Source organism: Microtus oregoni, unplaced genomic scaffold, assembly GCF_018167655.1.
Source record: "Microtus oregoni isolate MIOR12 unplaced genomic scaffold, Mior012 000049F_ref0000343, whole genome shotgun sequence".
Lineage (NCBI taxonomy): Eukaryota > Metazoa > Chordata > Mammalia > Rodentia > Cricetidae > Microtus > Microtus oregoni.
Window position 1 is genome coordinate 7,846,031 of NW_024543223.1, and position 16,502 is coordinate 7,862,532.

The 16,502-nt window shown below is 41.5% G+C and overlaps 1 protein-coding gene across 3 annotated transcripts in view; it reads left to right on the plus strand.

The window, feature by feature from the left end:
* Positions 1–16,502, plus strand: part of Stx18 (syntaxin 18) — a 116,883-nt gene that overhangs the window by 22,418 nt on the left and 77,963 nt on the right. The window contains exon 1 of one of the 3 annotated variants that reach the window (XM_041636325.1): positions 13,849–13,903. The exons of the other annotated variants lie outside the window; for them this stretch is intronic. The gene's annotated coding sequence lies outside the window, so the exon portion shown is untranslated. Of the gene's footprint in view, positions 1–13,848; positions 13,904–16,502 lie in introns of those variants that run through there. 3 annotated transcript variants of the gene reach the window in all.

A 16,502-nucleotide genomic window follows, 5' to 3' on the forward strand; every position in this document is an offset into this window, starting at 1 on the left:
AAAATCTGTTTCACTCTGCCATTCTTACTGCATCATAAGATAACTCTGTAAATGATACTCATTTATAGATATTTTGGCTAGCTCACAGATCCTAATTTCAGTATTACGCTTGACTGAGCAACAAGCTGCTGTGATCAGCTAAGGGAATTGTATTAGGCAGGCTTTATTTTCTATGTCTGTGTAGTTTACAGTGTCTTCCACCCCTCAGAGAAGCAAGCTTTAAGAGTTGGTTTTTTAGTTTTCAAATTTAATAATCCTAACACAGGGCAAAGGAAAGCAAGAAGTTTCTCAGAGCAGGTGATGATTTCTTACTTGCATTTTGAGACTCACACGCTACCATCTCTCACCATCTTGTTTGGTCCTCCCTCTTCCCCACATAGCATTTGCATCCTTCCAGCTGCTTTGCAGATAGTGAAGTAGGTGTGTTAAGAAAGAGGGGTTGCATTGCTCCTGCCCCAGGATAGGAGTGCTTGGGTCTCTTCACTACTCAGTTACAAATTGGAACGTGAAGGTACTTATTGGTCCCTAGTGGCCTGACGTGGGAACTGCATCTCTTGAAATTTTCATTAGAACCCTTTGTGAGTTTGATTGGAAAGACAGAAGTTAATAATTGTAGCTAGGTTATCTTATTGAAAATGCTCTTTGAGTTACAGCTGCAGTTGCTTTCCTGCCTGGGCTTAGGTGAAGTTTCTCTGAAAGCTTGGGCACTAGATTTCCACCTGTCCTTTAAGCCACTTAGGACTTGAAGGGACAGTTTGAATAGTGTGTGCTAAGAAGGTTGAGGAGTTCTGGTGGAACTCGTCTTTGTCGTCTTTTTGTCAGGTTTATCTTACTTAATTTTCATGAAAATGATGTGTTTGTTACTGTGGTCACACTGTGATTAAGCTTTGGCTGATGTAGAATATTTTATTGTCCCTGTCCTGGAAAATTATAGCAGTTTTTATGAGAAGTGGTTTGTGGGTTCACACAGCCCACTCGGAGTGCCACTTACTATAATTCTCTTCTAAAAGAACCATAAAACATCATGTAAATTGTTTAAAAAGGGAAAGGTCTTTTCTGAGAAAGACGAAACATCTCTCCAAGCTTCCTTTTGTTTCTTACTGCAAGCTTCACAACTTAGCTCAGTTTATCTGGAGCGGGAAAGTCAGCAGATAGAGCGTGTGGTCCGAGCCTGCGAGGCTATGAGCTGCAGCTGCTCAGCTCTAAGTCAGTGTTGATGTAGTATAAAGACCTGCTTTCTGTGACTTTGGGTGAAGCTAAGGAAAAAGAGGAATGAAGTGATGTATAAAAAGGAATTTAAACTTTTTTTTAAAGCTCTCAGTACTCACATAAGGAAGCCGTGTGCTCATAATCTCCATTAAGATGTGATTTTTGGTAGTCAGTCTTGTGAGGCACGTATTGAAATTCACATGTAGGCTGACCTAAAGAAGCTCTTGTCCCTTGGCAGTTTCTCCATGCCAGTTGGCTTGCTTTGTTCAGTTTATGTGCAGCGTATGAAGAAAGCATAAACGGCACAATCACAAGGCCAAAGTTCTGTCATGGTTTTGTACAAATGCCTTATTCTGATCCTATCTTGGTTTGAGCATGCGCTTACAGCAAGCAAGGGCGGAAATTGGGAATGGTTTTCTATGGCAGTTACATGCCGCTCTGCTTCTAGTCATTCCACACAGGTCGGTCCTACGCCGAGCAAATCGGTATAAGGCAGTCTGTGTACATGTGAAACGGGAAATCGGGGAAGGTGTTAGTTTTCTGTGAAGATACTACTTATGGTAGATTTAATTTTAGAGCCACTCCCTGGGTCTGTGTAAGATCATTATACTTGCAAGGACTTCTTTTAGAGGCAGGATTGATCCATCTGTAGCCACAGAAACAGTCACCTCTAAAATATGCCTCGATTCAAATCAGTCTTGCCATTATCTGTGCCTTAGAAACTGTCTAATTTTGTGGCTAGAAGAAGTGGAGTGCTGGTGAGACCACCAAATGTGGCTGTGAGTCTTTTTCTGTCTTCCGCCTGAAAACTTCCTGTGTGCATGTGATCTCATAAAGAATAGCAACCTAGGATGTATTCTGTGAACATAATTCCCTTTTGCTGTAAAAACTGAACACACACAAACCCACTTTCCTAATATGTAAACCTTTTAAGACTACTCCATAGTCTGTACTTTCTATTTTCACTTTTCTGCTTTTAGGGCATGTCTACTCAATCACTATGACGACAGAAGCAAATTTGGGGACTAGAAAATGAATCTGTAATTGGAGTGGAGAATGAAAAAAAGAAATGATGCTTCTCATGTCATGATATGGGTAGAAAAGCCACAAGGAATGCACAGACTGGCTACAGGACAGTCCTCAATGTCTGTTTTTCCCAGCGTCGTCTGACAGGGTCGGGGGCCCCTTGTCCAAGATGTTCCCTTGAGAAGCCTGTCTGTGTTTCAGCCCACCGAGCAAAGCATTTTAGCCAGGGCTGGACATCCATGCCAATTTCTACAGGGACCTGGAACCTCTCTACTTTAGAGAGTGCTCTTAGGGGGCTATGCGGCGCTGTGGGATGACTTCATGGTTGTCCTGCAAGATAAAGAGTGCTGTTTGTGAGGGTCCCCTTTTTAGACTAGGAAGTAGTTTTGCTTGTTTTATTTTAGCACAGACAAAATTCCTAATCATTCTAAAGAACCATACACAAAGGTTTATTAAAGAATATGCTTTGCTTTCTAAGTTGTCCGACTAGAAGATAACCACATCAATGTTGCTAACTACTTGCGTCCAGAAGAATGTTTATTTATTCTTTTTTGTTTGTTTTTCACTTGAGTCATCTAAGAAGTATTTTTCATGGACTTTGAGTGATGCCAACTCATTTATCAAATTGTAACATTTGTATGTGAAAATCTTCATCAGAAGACAATTTCCGCCAGAAAAGAGGCATGCTCTTTGAACTCCGCCCCCCAAAACTGCAACTTCAGAAAATATGTAAGAGATGTAGCAATTAACCTACATGCAGGTTTCTAATACTAGAAAATGGGCAGCTAGTTACATTCAAAGACAGGATCTGATGGGCCCAAATTGCTTAAAACAGCACAGTTACTGAAGATCTTCCCTAGGGAGCTTGAGAAACCATTTAACAGATGAAAGTACATTCTGAAAAGTCTGACCTTACAGGCAATCATAAAATGAATCAAAACAGTGCTTTTTTCCCCCTGAAATGTACAGAGCCCATCTGTGTCTAATCCAGTAATTATAGACTGTGTTCAATTACCTTTTCAAACTTGGAGCAGACTGGAGACTAGGCAGTGAACAAACATAGGGTTTTGTCTAGACCTCAATTGACCACAGTCTAAAACGTGAATTTATATCTAATTTTATTTTTTGTTTGGTTTGATAGTTCTTAGAGGATTCATTTTGCTACTTGGTGTTTCACCCTCTTGATCTCAGACACCGCTTTTTCTCCTCACAAAAGCTTTTGTATCGCTGTGCCTTAGCTTTACGGAGGTTTAGTTTGTGAGCACTCACTGCTGCTGCAAATCAATAATCTGCGCTGGAGAGAAGGCTACACAGGGCTGGGGGAGGGGATTTTGCCAGCGAGTAGCATTTTTTAAAATAGACCTTTAAATGTGTTGCTGCTGACTGTAACTCTTTGTTGTATGCTAGGAAAAAATAATTTTTTCTTAAACATAAAACCCCTTGGTAATTATCTGTTGCTGTGTCCATTTACCATTTTCAAAAATACATGGAGACTACCAAAAGAAATCTCTTCTATCCAGTGGTACAGGTTTTGTGTACATTCATTTTATTGTGTTTGCAGACTTTGTTAGAAGATGCACTTCCAACCCTTAAATAAACCAGCTTATGATATAATAAATCAGATTGTTACATTTTGTCCTGGAGCCTTAACAATTCAAGTTTTTTTTTTTTTAAATGCAAAACAAAAGATGACCATGACCTTGTGGTGGCGTGGCCTCTTCCTTGTTGATGAGTGCTGCTTCTCTCATGCCAGTAGTGTTACAGTTTTGGGGCAGTATCATTGCATACCAGTGGGAATTCTTCCAGAGACTTTAGGACCACTTCTAGTATATTATTTTTAGGTAGCTGTGTTCCTTTAGAACGCATTCTCTTTGGGAACGGTTAAGCACCGACACAAGGGAGAGACTAATTGTACTTGGTTGCATAGATGCACTTTCTGGAGTCACCTGAGAAAATAAAACCTATCACAGATCGTGAGTGCCTTCTCCAGAGTTAGGGCAAGCTGTATGCCTAGAACACGTGGCACCGTGCTTCCTCTGTCTCCTTCCTGGCCCCCATTCTGTGGCAGTGTTGACACAATATTACTGGAGACTTCCTGACAGGAACTGGAGAGACACTTGGGATCTTCTACCACCCATCCTTACCTCTTTAGAGAGCAGTTTCTGTGCCCATCTGTCCACTGATCCAGCTCCTCCCTAGCCCCTGCATTCATTGCCTAATGTGAGAACTCACTTGGTTGTGTGGGTTTCATATTAGCTGATTAACCCTGCCCAGGCAGCTCTCATTCAACTATAAGTGCCTTTAGATCAAGGCTGGGTGGATGTGTGTTCTCCCATTATATCACAACTCCAACACAATGCCTGGCTTGTGGCAAGCACTCTGCTCTTATTGACTGAGTAGAGACAAAATGGATCTTCCATTAAATTCTTAGTATTAAAAGGTCATAGTGAAGGGTCCTTAAAGTTAATCCAAATCATATCTGAATGATATTTAAGTTCACACTCTTTCTGTAGCCCAAATCCCAAAGATAGAGCTTTATTTCCCTCTCTTAATTTTTAAGTGATAATGATAAAATGAGTTTTGTCTGTGGAATCTCAGTTTTTCCTTAAAGCTTCCCTGCCTGTTGCTGTGCTGACTCCAGGACAGTTTATGGCAGGTTATATGTTTGCCCCACCTGCAGTGAGAAAACCAAGAAACAGTTCTGCTTTGCACATCTGCAAGCCTTCCTGATTTTCCCTGGAAATGTTACAGGGATAATAGAATTGAGCACTTACTACTTGAAATATGCTGCTTAATGTGGTGATGTCATAATGCAGAAATCCTGGCCTTTGTGATTGGGAAGTGTCAGATTAGTGGTGATGTCTCTGTGACAACCTCACGCTCTGTCCTTGCATATTTGCTATTCCCACCTTGGTCATCAGTGACATGACTCTCCTACTCTCAGGTTGAGGGGGAAAGAAACCATGTTCATATAAAGGTGGTGAAGGAGCATTAGTCTAAACAGCCCATAGTTCTTCAGACCCAACACAGGCCACTGCCTCTGACCATTCTTTTCTGTTGGCTGTCAGTTTAAAGTGTAGAATGATTTCTTTTAGACCAAACTTTGGGGTTTTAGAGACTTATAGTGTGTCGTATTTAGTAATACATTTAAGGACTGAAAATATTCCTTTCTTTAAAAAAAAATACTCCTTTCTTGTGATCTGTATACTGGGGAATGTGGCCCCTAAAACCAGCCAATACACCTTTAGAGCCAGCAATAGAGAGGGCCATAGTCATTAGACCCAAGGCAGGTGAGGAAGTGGGGAGGTGCATCTGGATATGACAGTGAAGGCTGAAGTCTCCAGCAGTTGCCTGCATGTCTTCAAACCCTATCCCTCTGTCTTTTGATCCTGACTCTCCCCTGGCTAGAGGAAGGGGAGAGCTGTTTCTGGGAGACTTAGGCCTGCCTGGGACAAAGCTGAGGTTGGAGACCCAGATCATAGCACAGGTGTAGGCGTCCCTAATCCATACAGAGCTTGGTTTCCAGGTTTGCTGGTGATAGTTCAGATCTCCTGTCTCTCATATTCTCTTGGTCTTTGAGAAGTCTTAAGATTTTTTTTTTTAGACTTTGACTGTTTCTCTTAGCATCCCGAATTGGATGTATTCATATCCATTTGATGTATATATTATCATATTCTTGAATTGTACTCTTGAAACTAGTTGGAAAGTTTCAAGTCAAACATTTGGTTTTCTGTTAGCCCACAAATTGGGCCAGGGTTGTTCAATGATGGCCTTGTGTTGACTGAGGCAGTATCACATTTTAGTGTATTTTGTTAGCACACAGAGCACACCAAATGTCATGTCTGACTGTGAGCAGTATTCACTAATAATAACACCAACTTCCATCTTCAGACCTAACGTGTTATCCAGAAATACAAATGTCTTGGTGAGACACCCTGGAAATGTAGCTGTAACATGCCCTGCTGGCCCCAGTGCCAACATTAATGGTGGTTTTCCATTGAATGCGCCTTGGAGGACTTTCCCACAAACCTGTCAAATATGGGAAAGCCATTCTCAGTGGTATGAGCTGTTGGAGTACAGGCTTCTTGGTTTTGGAAGCTCACTTTATCTCTGAGCTTAACCAGACACCTGCTGCAGATACTGCTGTGTTCCCAATGACTTTTGTGACTATTGGGTCACAATTAGGAGCCCGAATTGAATCAGGTTGTTTGGAAGCTTTCTTATGATTTTTTTTCCCTAATTGGAATTAGGAAAGAGTCATTCTTTGTGTGGAAGTCTGGATTTTAACACAGAGAGCTTAGATGCTGGAGGTAGATATTCTCACTGTAGCATTGCAGTGAGAGACTAACAGCTGTAACGCAGAGAAAACACAGATTGGAAATCTGCATTTCTGGAGGAGGCTTTGGTATCTGACTGCAGTTGCTTTAGAGACCCAGCTGAATTGGCACCCTTTCTGTCATTGGCTCATGCAAGCCAATGATACTAAGTAGGATAATGCTGCCTCTACGGAGCATTTACCAGTGTTTGGGGTTGTCTCTGCTTGCCTTAGGGTCTGATATTGGAATCTTGTAGGTAGCAGTCAGGGATGCTGTTAAATATATTCTGGTATGTAAGTTTTTCCCTTAAATGCAACCTTTTCCTGACCCCAGGCAAATTAACACGAAACCCCAAATCTCAGCAGAGATGAGGTTGATAAACCTGAATATTAACCCACCCTTCATATGTGATGATAGCACATAGTAACATCTTCTCTCCTCTTTTCAGAAGCTAATTACTATTAATGTCTGTTCAATGGTACTAAGGATATACATAAACTAGTTGTAAGGATTAGGTTCAAGCTAACATAGGGATATGCATCAACTAGTTATACGTGTTGCTAGTGAGTGGTCCACACTCCGGTCCCATATTTCTGATCGTCTTGCATATAGCCAATCTGGTATAAAGATAATGTCTGTTGCATGACTTTGAAAAAGTGGATTCCTATTCTTTCCAGGTCAGGCTGTGCTGAGCACCTGCGCAATATCCATTCCAACTTTAAAGGACTGGAAGTGATGCCTGTTCATAACTTGTCAGTAACACTGCTTCAGAGTTATGCCATCCACCCCAGGATTTCCTCTGAGAGTGACATTCAACCCACATAGGAAAGAAACAGTTACCATTTTAAGAACAAAAAATTGTGATTTTAAAAACCAAATGTTGTACTCACAAAACAACAATAACAATGATGTCCAGGGTCTGCTAAGTGTGAGCTGGCAGACAGTGGACTTACTGGAGACTGTCAGCACACAGTGCCTTTGGTTCACCTGTCAGCTCACCTTTAGACAAGGACTAGACTTCCCTAGTAGACTCTGTAAAAGGGAAGCTTGTAGGTGATTGGAGGATACTGGAACATGAGCAAGGGGCCTTCCATTCCGCACTTAAGTGAAGAGCTATCCCAAACCACCTGCGTTTTATACAAAAGCTTCAGGGTTCTTTTAGATTCTTTTCTAAATTTTTTATTTCTAAACCATGACCTGTGGTTCTCTCTGTTCCTTCCCTCTTCTGGAACTCTGGGTAATCCAGACTGAAACTGCAGGGGATTTTGTGAGAGTGTGTGAGAAGTCATCTTTTCCTTGGCACATTTGATATTTAGTGCCCATCAGTTTTTGGAAGAATGAACAGTGATTTCCTCCAACTCTGTAGCTCTAAATATTGTCTCTTGCCCCGGACCCTCCAATTTGTAATTCCTGCTCAGACTCCTTTACATTGTCCAATTAGAGGCATCTGTAGCTATCTATATATATCTGGATGTCTGGTTAAACAGTAAGTCTGATTGCTGTGTGTCACAAATACTGGGCACATGTCTGTCTCAAGGAATATGTACTGGTTGTCTCCTCTGCTTGGAATGCGTTTGCCAGGCATATGCTTAGAGATATGCATGTGGCTGACTCTGAGCTCTGCATCAAACATGCTCTCATTGCCAGGTTCTCAGAGACCCTCATGACCACTGTGTTTAAAATGTAACTCAGCTCTCTTCCCAAGCTCTGCCTCAGTTTCCCCTGCCTCACCCCGTGGGTGCTTCCCCCTACACTTAAACTCATCCAGCACTATATTAACCAATATTTTTTATTGCTGGCATTTGTTTTTTTTTCAAGAATAGTGTAAATTTGATAGCATAGTATGTAACCCTTTGAAATCATTCTACTTAGCCTGATTATAGGAGTGTGTTCTTGGGAGTTACTCAAGGATGTTTCCTTCCTGCATTATCACACAGCAGTCTCCTGTTATATGGAGAACTGCAGTTATCTATCACCTGTGGAGTAGGCCCTGGCTGCTTTTCAACAATTTTGAATTGAGCTACTATAAATATTTGTGTGTAAGTGTTTATGTCAGCATAAAGTTTTCTTTTCTCTAGGGTTAATCCCTAGGAGTGGGATTGTCAGTTCATATGGTGTTTGTTAACTTTCTGAGAATCTGCCTATAAACAAACGTCTATAGAAACATTATTTACGGTGATAAATAGTGAAAATATCCAAGGTCCATTAGCATCGACTGCTCTGATTGAATTTTTGTTTTTAGGCTGTCATATCAGGGGTTTTCAGTTTTTCCTCCCCCTTCTGCCCTTATTGCTCCGGTTTAACTAGACTTAGAGGGCTTTGTGAAGATACATACATACAAACAAACATTATCTATCAGTAGAAAAAAGTTAAGAATTGATACTTGCTACAACCTGACTGTATTTTGAAAACATGGTAAGGGGGCTGGAGAGATGGCTCAGTGGTTAAGAGCATTGCCTGCTCTTCCAAAGGTCCTGAGTTCAATTCCCAGCAACCATCTGTAATGAGGTCTGGTGCCCTTTTCTGGCCTGCAGGCATACATGTAGACAGAATATTATATACATAATAAATAAATATTTAAAAAATAAAAAAAATGAAAACATGGTAAGTCCAAGATGCCAATCACTACAGACTACACAGTGTATAAATCCATCTTTTATATGTCTAGAAGGCAAATACATAGGGAATCAGAAGTTAGAGAAAGCTGTGGAGTAACTGATAATGGACATGGAGCTTTAGGGGTAGTGCAAAGGCAGTGGCTGCTTGCACTATTTATAAATATGGTAAAATATTAAAACATGTACTTCTAAATGAGTAGATTGTGTGCTGTGTAAAATAAATGCCAATAAATCTATTTTTTTAAAAATATAACTTGCTTTCCAACATAACTGTCTTATTATGTAGTCCCACCAGCAATGTATTCAATGGCACTTGCTATTGTCAGTAACTTTTATCTGTCTTTCATCTATCTGTTTGTCTATCTGTCCGTCTGTCTATCTCTATGCTAGGGAGTGAGCATGTCAGGCATTGCTCTCCTCCAGGATTCCCCTGGCTCTGTGTCAGCGGTCTGATGGCTGGGTGGTGCCACCTGTGCTAACAGCTCTTCCCCAGGTGCCAGGGATGCTGGCACCTTTCGTGCACCTGTTTGCCTTCTTTGTAAGCAGTCTGTTCAAGTCTTCTGCTCACTTTTAAACCTAATTGCTTATCTTGGCTTGAGTGAAATGCTTTAAATATTCTGGATATAGGTACCTTATCATATATGGGGTTTGAAATACTTTCATAGTCTCAGAATGCATTCATCTTTGCTCTTAAAGACGTTTGTTGGTCGCCTGCAGGGTTCATCTGCTGACATAGAGTGTGCTCAGGGAGAAACTCGGTGTTTAATGACTTTTGCCATGCAGCAACAGATTTTTTTTCCTGACAGGCAGCATGTAAATGTAAACCCAATTAAGCCATTTTCTGGTTGCCGTATTTCTTTCCTCTTTCTGTCTCAGAGGGATTAGCAATCTGTGGAGATTACAGAGCTGCTGTGATGCAGGCTGACTTGGACGAGTCCCTTTCTGCTCCTAGTTTTCCACTCCCCCTTTTGACCCACGTTTCCCGACTCATGTCTTGAGCCGAAGAATCCCTCACATACGTTTGTTCTGTGTCCTGAGTATGCATGAAGAAGCCGCTTTGTTCTTATCTTTGGAGTGTCACATCAGTGCTACAAACTCTGCCCTCTTCCCCAAACTCGGTTGGTGACTCCGTTTTATGCTCTTGTGCCATTCCTGTGTTTTTTGCCTCAGAGAGCTTGAGTTGTTTATCCTTACTTTAGTGTTTTTCTCTTTGCCTCATTGTAAGTCGTTGACTTCCAAATATTTTTCTTCATGTATTCCCCCAAAAAATTTTAAAACAACTAGGTAACCTCTCTCACTTGAACAGGTCATAATTTCTAGCTGTAAAACTTAATGTATTATGGCACAACTTGCTCACCCCTCTTCGGAATATACCCCGTGGTCTTTGATGCTACACTTGGTCACCTCTGCTGTGCATCAGGGCTGGTTCTGACAGCCCTTTTCAGTTTCAGGGCTACAGCCTTGCTTTTCCCTGATGAATTTGAACTTGTGCTTCAGATCTCATCTATGTTTGTGCTGACTTGGCACTGATCATCCTACCGGGGGTTCTATGCAGCAAAGATGGGCTTGTGAACAGAAATGAAAGTCTGGTCGACAGTTATTTGGTCAGTGTTGGGATCAAAACCAGGGCCCCACACATGCTAGCAAATATGAGATTTAAAGTGTTCCTTCCAGTGGTGACCAGCAGTCTTCCAGTGCTCTGTGCTGTTTCCTCTGTAGCTATTATTGACACGGGAATTAGAACAAGCACGTGGGTTTCATTGGAGGGGCCGCTCCAGGTCAGAGACAGGCTCCCTGCCTGTGTACAAGCTGACGACAGCACACTTTTCTGGAGGGTCAACATTTAGAGCCAGTTTCATTCTTAGCTTCCATGAGTTGTGGAAAGGAAAAGAAGACAATGGAATCTCACAGAATTATGGACCCAAACTGTCAGATAACAACTCATGTTTTCCATTCAGTTTGTTGAATGGGAAAAAAAAAGGGAGTCTCTGAATTGTGCAGGTTTGGTTGGTCAGTCTTTAGAGCCTTTTCTTCCTCAGCTTTAACCTGCTGTTGGGTGTCCCTTTGATAGAAGAACTGGTTTGATCCAGTACAGTGCTGTCCAAGACTGGTAAGATCTGCCCTTGTCTCCAGTGGGAGCCCAGCTGGTGTCCAGCCTGCAGGAAAGGAACCCAGTGGGGCAATGCGGAGAAGGGGTAGAGGGGAAGGTAGCCGCAGGAAAGGAACCCAGTGGGGCAATGCGGAGAAGGGGTAGAGGGGAAGGTAGCCGCAACTGCAGTTCCTAGCTGTGTCAGGAACCAGCCAGTGTCTCCTCCAGGGATGCCCAGCCTCTGCCATAGGAACTGCAGCTGAAGCCTGTGCCAGGCAAAGCTGAGCACAGTTTGTTTTCTTTTGCTTTGTTTTTATACCCATTTCCACAACTCAAGGCGTGGACCTCAGTAAAAATAAATAAACAAATAAATAAAAATTAAAAGAAATCATTGATACTGAGTATAGGAAAAACTTTCATTGTATGATTGGATTTCAAAGTCATAAACCTTTTCAGTTTTCTTTGAAAAGATGTTGAAGAGACAGTAGTAATTTTATACTTTTATTCCTGATAGTCTTTATGCTGTGAGTTAATCTTCAAGAGCAAAAATATTCTTTACTGCAGCATTTTTATTGACTCAAGAGCCAACCCCTAACTGTCTTTCTGTTCCCTACTTTGCTTCAGGTAGCTGTTGTTTTTTTTTCTTTTCAAGTGTTCTGCTCAGACATTTACATATCTTTGATGCTTTTATCGTAATACTGTATTCACACAATTAGAAAGTACTGTTGGCGTTTCTTCTCTCTCACCTGTGCTGCTTTTGTGGCGTCTGGTAGGTGGATTGCTTAGTGGTGTTTCGTGTCACGAGCTCTGTGTGTGTGTAACATTAAGTTTGTGGTACTACGGTAAGAGATCTGGCTGCCGACGGCAGCTTCCCCGCCTGCAAACAAGGGACTCTGGTGCTGAGTAATACCCTGGATGTCTCTGTTTTGCTCTAGAAAATCTAACACAGATTTTCGATTGCCTTTTAAAAGGCTACCCTTCCCCAGGAAACCTTATCTTTACTTTGGCATCTGGTTTTCTGTGAAGTCATAATTTTAGATCAGAATTTCCAGCTGTGGCATCTAGTTTTATAGAGCCTGGACTAAGAATGAAAAACTTGGCTACGTGTTTCAGTGTATAAAATGAGTGTTATCTCTGTGTGTGTGAAACAGTGCGGTGGTTGTGGCTAACGATTTTAGTTTGCAGGGTTATTTTCTGACGTGCTCTAAGACGGCGGACAGCTCAAAGGAATGGGCTGGATTTGCCCTTCTTCCAGTGTCCCTTGACGTGTGTTGTGTGCATCTCCACAAGGGAGAAAAGCATAAAATGGCAGCCTGCTGGAGGCCTTCAGTGACTCCCTCACCTCCCAGATGAGGAAACTGAAGCCATGACTTTGTCCTGTGTGAGTGAGAAAATGGTCACTAACTGGAAGTGAAAGGAGTCGGAGTTAATCCTATTAGCTATTAGCGAAAATCACATGCCCTGCTGTGACAATGCAGAGGCCCTGTGCAAAGAAATCCCCCACCCATACCCCATGACAGCCCTGCTCAGAGGTTGCCTGTGCCTAGGACTAGGAGGGCTGGGAAACCAGTGGAACAGGAGACAGTTTGGAAGAACCTCTCAGGATTTAAAAATGTTTTCACTCTCTAAATCAGCTCTTCAATTTTTATTCTAATGAATTACAAAATCAGTGGTTTGGAATACAAGAATGCCTTGATGTAGCAAATTGGTGCTCGTTACAGCAGAATTTGTCTTGCAGAACTAGATACCTGGTTGTCTAGCAATGGAGACATGGCTCCATCATGGTCTGTGTAAGAGTGGGATGTTATGTTGCTTTTAGAAGTTTGAAGAAGTTTTTGGTGCTAAATGAAATAAGTGAGCTATAGACTATGATTTCATTCATGTAGAGAGTGTAGATGTACAAATTGTAGTGTAGAGTTTATTTCAGAGTGCTGTCACTATGGGTTGATTTTACTTCCTAATTCTGCATAGTTCATAAACTGTCTACCATAAGCAGAAAATAAGGCCATAAAATTTTAAGGCAACCAAATAGACAATTTTTATAATATAAGGTTATAAAGTCACTGTAGAGTCTCTCTGAAGGTAGGCTCCTAGACATGGCAAACACGAAGATGATGCTTGGCTATCTCTCACACAGCCACCTTGCCTCCACCCCATGCTGTGGACCCACCGATGGGAGATAGCACCCATCCACACCAGGGGCAGTAAGGTGAAGCCCACAGGGCACCGTCTTAATCAGCAGTCATTTTATCTAACCAAAAACAAAAGAGTGCATAAATTTGAAAAGCTGTTCTCTGGTACTGAAAGAACATTCCTTTAGTATTTAGAGTGCCTACTAGTTAGCTGTATTGACTGGGAGGTGACATTCTGTCACTTTCAATTCTTTGCTTGATGACTGGAAATTTTCATAAATCGGCTTCCCAGAACATTCTTTTATATGGGTGACTTGACCTAATTTTTCTTACCTGGTTCTGGTTTAATGATTAAGCTGAGTTAGTCGTTAAGTAACCAATGGCTATGTAGAAGACAGTGAGTGAACACTTGGAGTCTGAGAACGCACCTTTCATCAGCCCAGGCGGAGTGCCGTGTCCTCAGAGCATAGCATTGGTCAAGCAGCTGTGCAAGTGAAGCTGTTTTTCTAAAAGGTAAACTTTCCTAGAGCACACTGTGGTTTTTTTCACTCTTAGGATTCTTTGAAAAAAAAAATCTAAAAATATTTTGAAGCCCTCAATTCCACTTTATAATTTGGAATCAATAACTTCTTGCTACTGTAATTTCATCCGTTTTATACTACCCCCAGGAAAAAGCGTTTACCTCCTTCACGTTTCTTATAGTGATTTCAGTTGGTCTCATTTTGCATTGCAATTATGGCTTTCCATTCCATGAGGTATGGCTTAGAGTTGTGTTTCAAATTTGAAATGGCTCGTGCATTAATGAAGCTACTGTTTTTCATTTGGAAGAAATGCTCTCTTAAGGAAAGTTGTTAGGGCCTGGGATGCAGCTTTAAAATGTTTGTCTTGTGACAGTTGCAAGTTATTATTCCCCAAAGAAAAAGTGGCACCTTTAGACCCTCGCTTGCCTGTTGGGCCAATTGTTTTTGATTTCTGTGCAGTCACGAGGGACTACAGAGCAGAAGGGACAGTACTGTGTAGATGAGGCTTCTAGCCAAGGCCTTGGGACAAAGGTGATGTCTTACTTGAAGGAAAATCCAAGTTGGCTCAGTGCCCAGTCAGCCTCTTTCCACATCCTCTCCCTCTGCATCTCATAGAAAACCTAGGTGTTTCCTTAAAACTCAAGCTACTCCTACTTGCCTAATTTTGGGGTTGTGAATGTATACCCATGTGGATATAAACTGGGTTTACAGCACTCGTTAAACATCATGACTTCCTGTATTTGCTGATCATTCTGTTCTGACAGTGAATGGTTGTTTTTCTTTTCTTTTTTTGACTTTTTTTTCCCCTGACAGCTGTTTCTTTGGAAAACTTATAAAATCTTTGATTTTGAATTGGAACAATAGTATAGACAATCCAAATCATGTACTTACTTTATTATCTACTTAATGAATATTTATGAAACTTTGTGGAATGTGAGGCAGTCTTTCCTGACGATTGGAGGTACACCAGAGATGTTAACATTATTGGTCTAACGACACAATACTATTTTGCAAAAGTAAAACATCCAATATTGAAAATTTGCTTCTTTTTGCTAAGAGTTCTTTCCACTAGGGGGAATAAAAAACAATAACAAACACTTTCAAATTTAGAAAAGACATAAATTAATTTCAAAATTTCTGGTTCCAGTGTGCACCAAGAATTCTCCTTTCTAGAAAAGAATTATTCTCTTTATTTCTTCATTAGTATTTGTAAGATTTATCTGAACTTTTTCTTTTAGTGCATGGGAAAGCACATTTGTGTGTAGTAATTAATGGTCTTCTCTTTGACAGAGCTGGCAGCCTTCATATGTAAACATCTGTGAGTCCATCTGTCTGGCCCAAAGCCTGACCTCTCCTTAATGTTCTCATGCTTAGATGATAAAGTTGATATTGGTAAAATAATAATAATACAGACCTCATCCCAGGTTGAGGTTTGATGCATCTCAAGATTGGGGGGGGTGTTGAGGACCACACTTGAGCTTACAGGTTTATTTGAAGCTGGTGCTGCATAACATCTGCCGCGCACCAACCGGATTTACGTCCAGCTCTGGTACTTAGTTGCTAAGTACATCAAACACAGTACTGAGCCTCCTGAGCTTGGCTTCCTGTATGTGATCATGAGTCTCCTCATATGCTGTAACAACATCTAAGGTCACTATCAGAAGCAAGGACCATATGAAACTATGGCCAGTGCTCAGTGTTACATGAGTGCAAGGGATATATTTGGTATTAATTGTAGAATAGTAAAACCATTGTTGTGCCTATCATTCCAGGGCCTGGTCAGTCAATGCCAACTAAATTGAATGATTATTTCTTCTTCTAGTGTTTCTTTTTTCCTCTCACTCATAGGCATGTTACAAATCCATTAGCAATTGGAAAATGTGCTCCTCTTGATAGGTTTACAGTGTTCCTGGGAATTCGGCTTGAGTTCTGAGAAGGAAATCAGGTCCAGCTATATGGGCAGAGTAGAGGCTCTCTCTCATTGTCTCTTCCTGCCTGGCTCTGAGCTGGGCATTGCCCCCTCTAATGCCTATCTTGTACCTCAATTCTGAACCTTTGTCCTCGGAAGGTACTCTGGTTGAGATACTGATTTTATAGAATTTAATTCTATGAAAAACATAAAGAAGCCTGTGATCTTGTTCTAGGTGGACTTGGGGAACCTACTTAGTACAGGCTACTTGGCAGTCTCAAGGGTTCTTCTGCCTCCTCAACAGCTGTGAAATCACAGCTTAATCCAACTACTTGAGACATCTCTTCTTTTTTGCATCCCAAGTTTTTAAAACTTATAGCATTTTAGTCTCTTACATGACACTGCGGCAAAATGTCACAGTAATTTCTGTTACCCCCTGTTCCCAGGCTCTGGTGTAGTGGTTCCTTGGCAAGGACAGGGTTAGGGATCAAGTGTACCTTTCTACCCACAGGTAATTGGGCAGCCTGATGAGTGTGCAGAAGCTGTTAGGTTAAAAATGGTTGGCACAAGTATCCTAGGCCTCAGCCCTCCCTCTTTAAAGGAAGATCAGAGCAAGCCCAGTGGGGGTGGAGGAGTGCAGGCACGGAGCAGGAAGAGGACTGACAGGTGAGACTGAAAAGAC